We start from the raw sequence: 6,712 nt of genomic DNA, 5'->3' as shown, positions 1-6,712 counted from the left end.
CAAAAACATATCCTGCAGCCTAGCCTTGCCTTGCCTGTCCTTGCCTGTCCTAGCCTTGCCTTATGTCTTTCTCATCCTGTTCTCTGTCCCATCCTCTCTCACTAAGCCCTCGTCTGGCTGCATGTCTCTTCTTTCCTTTTCTCTCACTCTCCTGCTTCCTGCCTCTTTTCTTGCAATTCCTCCATCTCACTCCTGCAGCCCAACACTACTTTTTATTCTTCCTTCCCTTTCTCCTGCTCCCTTCCCTTTCTCCCTCTGTCCCATATCTTTCTTCCCGACTTGTCTCTTGCAGACTTTGGGCCAAACTGGCCCCAAGTCTGGGCATGGTTTGACAAGCTTTCAGAGGCCTGGCTGGTGGCAGCAGGGACACCAGGCAGTGACAGGCCCGGGGCTGACAGGCTCCCAATCCCCTAGGGGGCGCCTGGCTGCCACACCCACCTGACATAGAACCTTTGTCAGAATGCCCGCTACCGTGGCGAGGATGCGTGGCTCTGCAGGTGACAGGGACACTGCAGGACTTGGTGTCAGCTCAGCAATTTCTCACTTCCCCTTAGAAGCGGAATTCTGCAAATTGCTGCCTTTGCTCTTGAAAGGATGTCATCAGGTGTGTGTTATGGTGTCATACACTGAAAACAGAGCAGAATCTGTGAAATATTCAAATGATATGCACGGTCCCTGCCCCAAAGCACCATGAATCAGCCTAAGGAGATCTGCAGCTTATTTTTTTGTACTGCCAGCAGATTGTGTAAGTACAGTATAAAAACCATCCTTATGGAGAGATCTTGGTATTTTAGGCTTAGTCTAAGTGTCTCAAGTAGCTGGGGTTTTTGCTTGGGCCTAATCCATACGGTCTTATGGCTTTCCTCCTAGTCTGAAGACGAATGTGCTAGAAAGTATAAAGCAAAAACATGTCCTGCAGCCTAGCCTTGCCTTGCCTGTCCTTGCCTGTCCTAGCCTTGCCTTATGTCCTTCTCATCCTGTTCTCTGTCCCATCCTCTCTCACTAAGCCCTCGTCTGGCTGCATGTCTCTTCTTTCCTTTTCTCTCACTCTCCTGCTTCCTGCCTCTTTTCTTGCAATTCCTCCATCTCACTCCTGCAGCCCAACACTACTTTTTATTCTTCCTTCCCTTTCTCCTGCTCCCTTCGCTTTCTCCCTCTGTCCCATATCTTTCTTCCCGACTTGTCTCTTGCAGACTTTGGGCCAAACTGGCCCCAAGTCTGGGCATGGTTTGACAAGCTTTCAGAGGCCTGGCTGGTGGCAGCAGGGACACCCCGCAGTGACAGGCCCAGGGCTGACAGGCTCCCCATCCCCTAGGGGGCGCCTGGCTGCCACACCCAGCTGACATAGAACCTTTGTCACAATGCCCGCTGCCGTGGCGAGGATGCGGTGGCTCTGCAGGTGACAGGGACACTGCAGGACTTGGTGTCAGCTCAGCAATTTCTCACTTCCCCTAAGAAGCGGAATTCTGCAAATTGCTGCCTTTGCTCTTGAAAGGATGTCATCAGGTGGGTGTTTTGGTGTCATACACTGAAAACAGAGCAGAAACTGTGAAATATTCCCATGATATGCATGGTCCCTGCCCCAAAGCACCATGACTCAGCCTAAGGAGATCTGCAGCTTATTTTTTTGTACTGCCAGCAGATTGTGGAAGTACAGTATAAAAACCATCCTTATGGAGAGGTCTTCGTATTTTTGGCTTAGTCTAAGTGTCTCAAGTAGCTGGGGTTTTTGCTTGGGCCTAATCCATATGGTCTTATGGCTTTCCTCCTAGTCTGAAGACGAATGTGCTAGAAACTATAAAGCAAAAACATGTCCTGCAGCCTAGCCTTGCCTTGCCTGTCCTTGCCTGTCCTAGCCTTGCCTTATGTCCTTCTCATCCTGTTCTCTGTCCCATCCTCTCTCACTAAGCCCTCGTCTGGCTGCATGTCTCTTCTTTCCTTTTCTCTCACTCTCCTGCTTCCTGCCTCTTTTCTTGCAATTCCTCCATCTCACTCCTGCAGCCCAACACTACTTTTTATTCTTCCTTTCCTTTCTCCTGCTCCCTTCGCTTTCTCCCTCTGTCCCATATCTTTCTTCCCGACTTGTCTCTTGGAGACTTTGGGCCAAACTGGCCCCACGTCTGGGCATGGTTTGACAAGTTTTCAGAGGGACACCAGGCAGTGACAGGCCCAGGGCTGACAGGCTCCCCATCCCCTAGGGGGCGCCTGGCTGCCACACCCAGCTGACATAGAACCTTTGTCACAATGCCCGCTACTGTGGTGAGGATGCGGTGGCTCTGCAGGTGACAGGGACACTGCAGGACTTGGTGTCAGCTCAGCAATTTCTCACTTCCCCTAAGAAGCGGAATTCTGCAAATTGCTGCCTTTGCTCTTGAAAGGATGTCATCAGGTGGGTGTTTTGGTGTCATACACTGAAAACAGAGCAGAAACTGTGAAATATTCCCATGATATGCACGGTCCCTGCCCCAAAGCACCATGACTCAGCCTAAGGAGATCTGCAGCTTATTTTTTTGTACTGCCAGCAGATTGTGTAAGTACAGTATAAAAACCATCCTTATGGACAGATCTTGGTATTTTAGGCTTAGTCTAAGTGTCTCAAGTAGCTGGGGTTTTTGCTTGGGCCTAAACCATACGGTCTTATGGCTTTCCTCCTAGTCTGAAGACGAATGTGCTAGAAACTATAAAGCAAAAACATGTCCTGCAGCCTAGCCTTGCCTTGCCTGTCCTTGCCTGTCCCAGCCTTCCCTTCTTTCCTTCTCATCCTGTTCTCTGTGCCATCCTCTCTCACTAAGCCCTCGTCTGGCTGCATGTCTCTTCTTTCCTTTTCTCTCACTCTCCTGCTTCCTGCCTCTTTTCTTGCAATTCCTCCATCTCACTCCTGCAGCCCAACACTACTTTTTATTCTTCCTTCCCTTTCTCCTGCTCCCTTCGCTTTCTCCCTCTGTCCCATATCTTTCTTCCCGACTTGTCTCTTGGAGACTTTTGGCCAAACTGGCCCCAAGTCTGGGCATGGTTTGACAAGTTTTCAGAGGGACACCAGGCAGTGACAGGCCCAGGGCTGACAGGCTCCCCATCCCCTAGGGGGCGCCTGGCTGCCACACCCAGCTGACATAGAACCTTTGTCACAATGCCCGCTACCGTGGCGAGGATGCGGTGGCTCTGCAGGTGACAGGGACACTGCAGGACTTGGTGTCAGCTCAGCAATTTCTCACTTCCCCTAAGAAGCGGAATTCTGCAAATTGCTGCCTTTGCTCTTGAAAGGATGTCATCAGGTGGGTGTTTTGGTGTCATACACTGAAAACAGAGCAGAAACTGTGAAATATTCCCATGATATGCATGGTCCCTGCCCCAAAGCACCATGACTCAGCCTAAGGAGATCTGCAGCTTATTTTTTTGTACTGCCAGCAGATTGTGGAAGTACAGTATAAAAACCCTCCTTATGGACAGATCTTGGCATTTTAGGCTTAGTCTAAGTGTCTCAAGTAGCTGGGGTTTTTGCTTGGGCCTAATCCATACGGTCTTATGGCTTTCCTCCTAGTCTGAAGACGAATGTGCTAGAAACTATAAAGCAAAAACATGTCCTGCAGCCTAGCCTTGCCTTGCCTGTCCTTGCCTGTCCCAGCCTTGCCTTATTTCCTTCTCATCCTGTTCTCTGTCCCATCCTCTCTCACTAAGCCCTCGTCTGGCTGCATGTCTCTTCTTTCCTTTTCTCTCACTCTCCTGCTTCCTGCCTCTTTTCTTGCAATTCCTCCATCTCACTCCTGCAGCCCAACACTACTTTTTATTCTTCCTTCCCTTTCTCCTGCTCCCTTCGCTTTCTCCCTCTGTCCCATATCTTTCTTCCCGACTTGTCTCTTGCAGACTTTGGGCCAAACTGGCCCCAAGTCTGGGCATGGTTTGACAAGTTTTCAGAGGCCTGGCTGGTGGCAGCAGGGACACCAGGCAGTGACAGGCCCGGCGCTGACAGGCTCCCCATCCCCTAGGGGGCGCCTGGCTGCCACACCCAGCTGACATAGAACCTTTGTCACAATGCCCGCTGCCGTGGCGAGGATGCGGTGGCTCTGCAGGTGACAGGGACACTGCAGGACTTGGTGTCAGCTCAGCAATTTCTCACTTCCCCTAAGAAGCGGAATTCTGCAAATTGCTGCCTTTGCTCCTGAAAGGATGTCATCAGGTGGGTGTTTTGGTGTCATACACTGAAAACAGAGCAGAAACTGTGAAGTATTCCCATGATATGCACGGTCCATGCCCCAAAGCACCATGACTCAGCCTAAGGAGATCTGCAGCTTATTTTTTTGTACTGCCAGCAGATTGTGGAAGTACAGTATAAAAACCCTCCTTATGGACAGATCTTGGCATTTTAGGCTTAGTCTAAGTGTCTCAAGTAGCTGGGGTTTTTGCTTGGGCCTAATCCATACGGTCTTATGGCTTTCCTCCTAGTCTGAAGACGAATGTGCTAGAAACTATAAAGCAAAAACATGTCCTGCAGCCTAGCCTTGCCTTGCCTGTCCTTGCCTGTCCCAGCCTTGCCTTCTTTCCTTCTCATCCTGTTCTCTGTCCCATCCTCTCTCACTAAGCCCTCGTCTGGCTGCATGTCTCTTCTTTCCTTTTCTCTCACTCTCCTGCTTCCTGCCTCTTTTCTTGCAATTCCTCCATCTCACTCCTGCAGCCCAACACTACTTTTTATTCTTCCTTCCCTTTCTCCTGCTCCCTTCGCTTTCTCCCTCTGTCCCATATCTTTCTTCCCGACTTGTCTCTTGGAGACTTTGGGCCAAACTGGCCCCAAGTCTGGGCATGGTTTGACAAGCTTTCAGAGGCCTGGCTGGTGGCAGCAGGGACACCCCGCAGTGACAGGCCCAGGGCTGACAGGCTCCCCATCCCCTAGGGGGCGCCTGGCTGCCACACCCAGCTGACATAGAATCTTTGTCACAATGCCCGCTGCCGTGGCGAGGATGTGGTGGCTCTGCAGGTGACAGGGACACTGCAGGACTTGGTGTCAGCTCAGCAATTTCTCACTTCCCCTAAGAAGCGGAATTCTGCAAATTGCTGCCTTTGCTCTTGAAAGGATGTCATCAGGTGGGTGTTTTGGTGTCATACACTGAAAACAGAGCAGAAACTGTGAAATATTCCCATGATATGCATGGTCCCTGCTCCAAAGCACCATGACTCAGCCTAAGGAGATCTGCAGCTTATTTTTTTGTACTGCCAGCAGATTGTGGAAGTACAGTATAAAAACCATCCTTATGGAGAGGTCTTCGTATTTTTGGCTTAGTCTAAGTGTCTCAAGTAGCTGGGGTTTTTGCTTGGGCCTAATCCATATGGTCTTATGGCTTTCCTCCTAGTCTGAAGACGAATGTGCTAGAAACTATAAAGCAAATACATGTCCTGCAGCCTAGCCTTGCCTTGCCTGTCCTTGCCTGTCCTAGCCTTGCCTTATGTCCTTCTCATCCTGTTCTCTGTCCCATCCTCTCTCACTAAGCCCTCGTCTGGCTGCATGTCTCTTCTTTCCTTTTCTCTCACTCTCCTGCTTCCTGCCTCTTTTCTTGCAATTCCTCCATCTCACTCCTGCAGCCCAACACTACTTTTTATTCTTCCTTTCCTTTCTCCTGCTCCCTTCGCTTTCTCCCTCTGTCCCATATCTTTCTTCCCGACTTGTCTCTTGGAGACTTTGGGCCAAAATGGCCCCACGTCTGGGCATGGTTTGACAAGTTTTCAGAGGGACACCAGGCAGTGACAGGCCCAGGGCTGACAGGCTCCCCATCCCCTAGGGGGCGCCTGGCTGCCACACCCAGCTGACATAGAACCTTTGTCACAATGCCCGCTGCCGTGGCGAGGATGCGGTGGCTCTGTAGGTGACAGGGACACTACAGGACTTGGTGTCAGCTCAGCAATTTCTCACTTCCCCTAAGAAGCGGAATTCTGCAAATTGCTTCCTTTGCTCTTGAAGGGATGTCATCAGGTGGGTGTTTTTGTGTCATACACTGAAAACAGAGCAGAAACTGTGAAATATTCCCATGATATGCACGGTCCCTGCCCCAAAGCACCATGACTCAGCCTAAGGAGATCTGCAGCTTATTTTTTTGTACTGCCAGCAGATTGTGTAAGTACAGTATAAAAACCATACTTATGGAGAGATCTTGGTATTTTAGGCTTAGTCTAAGTGTCTCAAGTAGCTGGGGTTTTTACTTGGACCTAATCCATACGGTCTTATGGCTTTCCTCCTAGTCTGAAGACGAATGTGCTAGAAACTATAAAGCAAAAACATGTCCTGCAGCCTAGCCTTGCCTTGCCTGTCCTTGCCTGTCCCAGCCTTGCCTTATGTCCTTCTCATCCTGTTCTCTGTCCCATCCTCTCTCACTAAGCCCTCGTCTGGCTGCATGTCTCTTCTTTCCTTTTCTCTCACTCTCCTGCTTCCTGCCTCTTTTCTTGCAATTCCTCCATCTCACTCCTGCAGCCCAACACTACTTTTTATTCTTCCTTCCCTTTCTCCTGCTCCCTTCCCTTTCTCCCTCTGTCCCATATCTTTCTTCCCGACTTGTCTCTTGCTGACTTTGGGCCAAACTGGCCCCAAGTCTGGGCATGGTTTGACAAGCTTTCAGAGGCCTGGCTGGTGGCAGCAGGGACACCAGGCAGTGACAGGCCCGGGGCTGACAGGCTCCCCATCCCCTAGGGGGCGCCTGGCTGCCACACCCAGCTGACATAGAACCTTTGT

This window comes from Columba livia, unplaced genomic scaffold, assembly GCF_036013475.1.
Source record: "Columba livia isolate bColLiv1 breed racing homer unplaced genomic scaffold, bColLiv1.pat.W.v2 Scaffold_103, whole genome shotgun sequence".
Lineage (NCBI taxonomy): Eukaryota > Metazoa > Chordata > Aves > Columbiformes > Columbidae > Columba > Columba livia.
Note: the sequence above shows the minus strand (reverse complement) of the source record.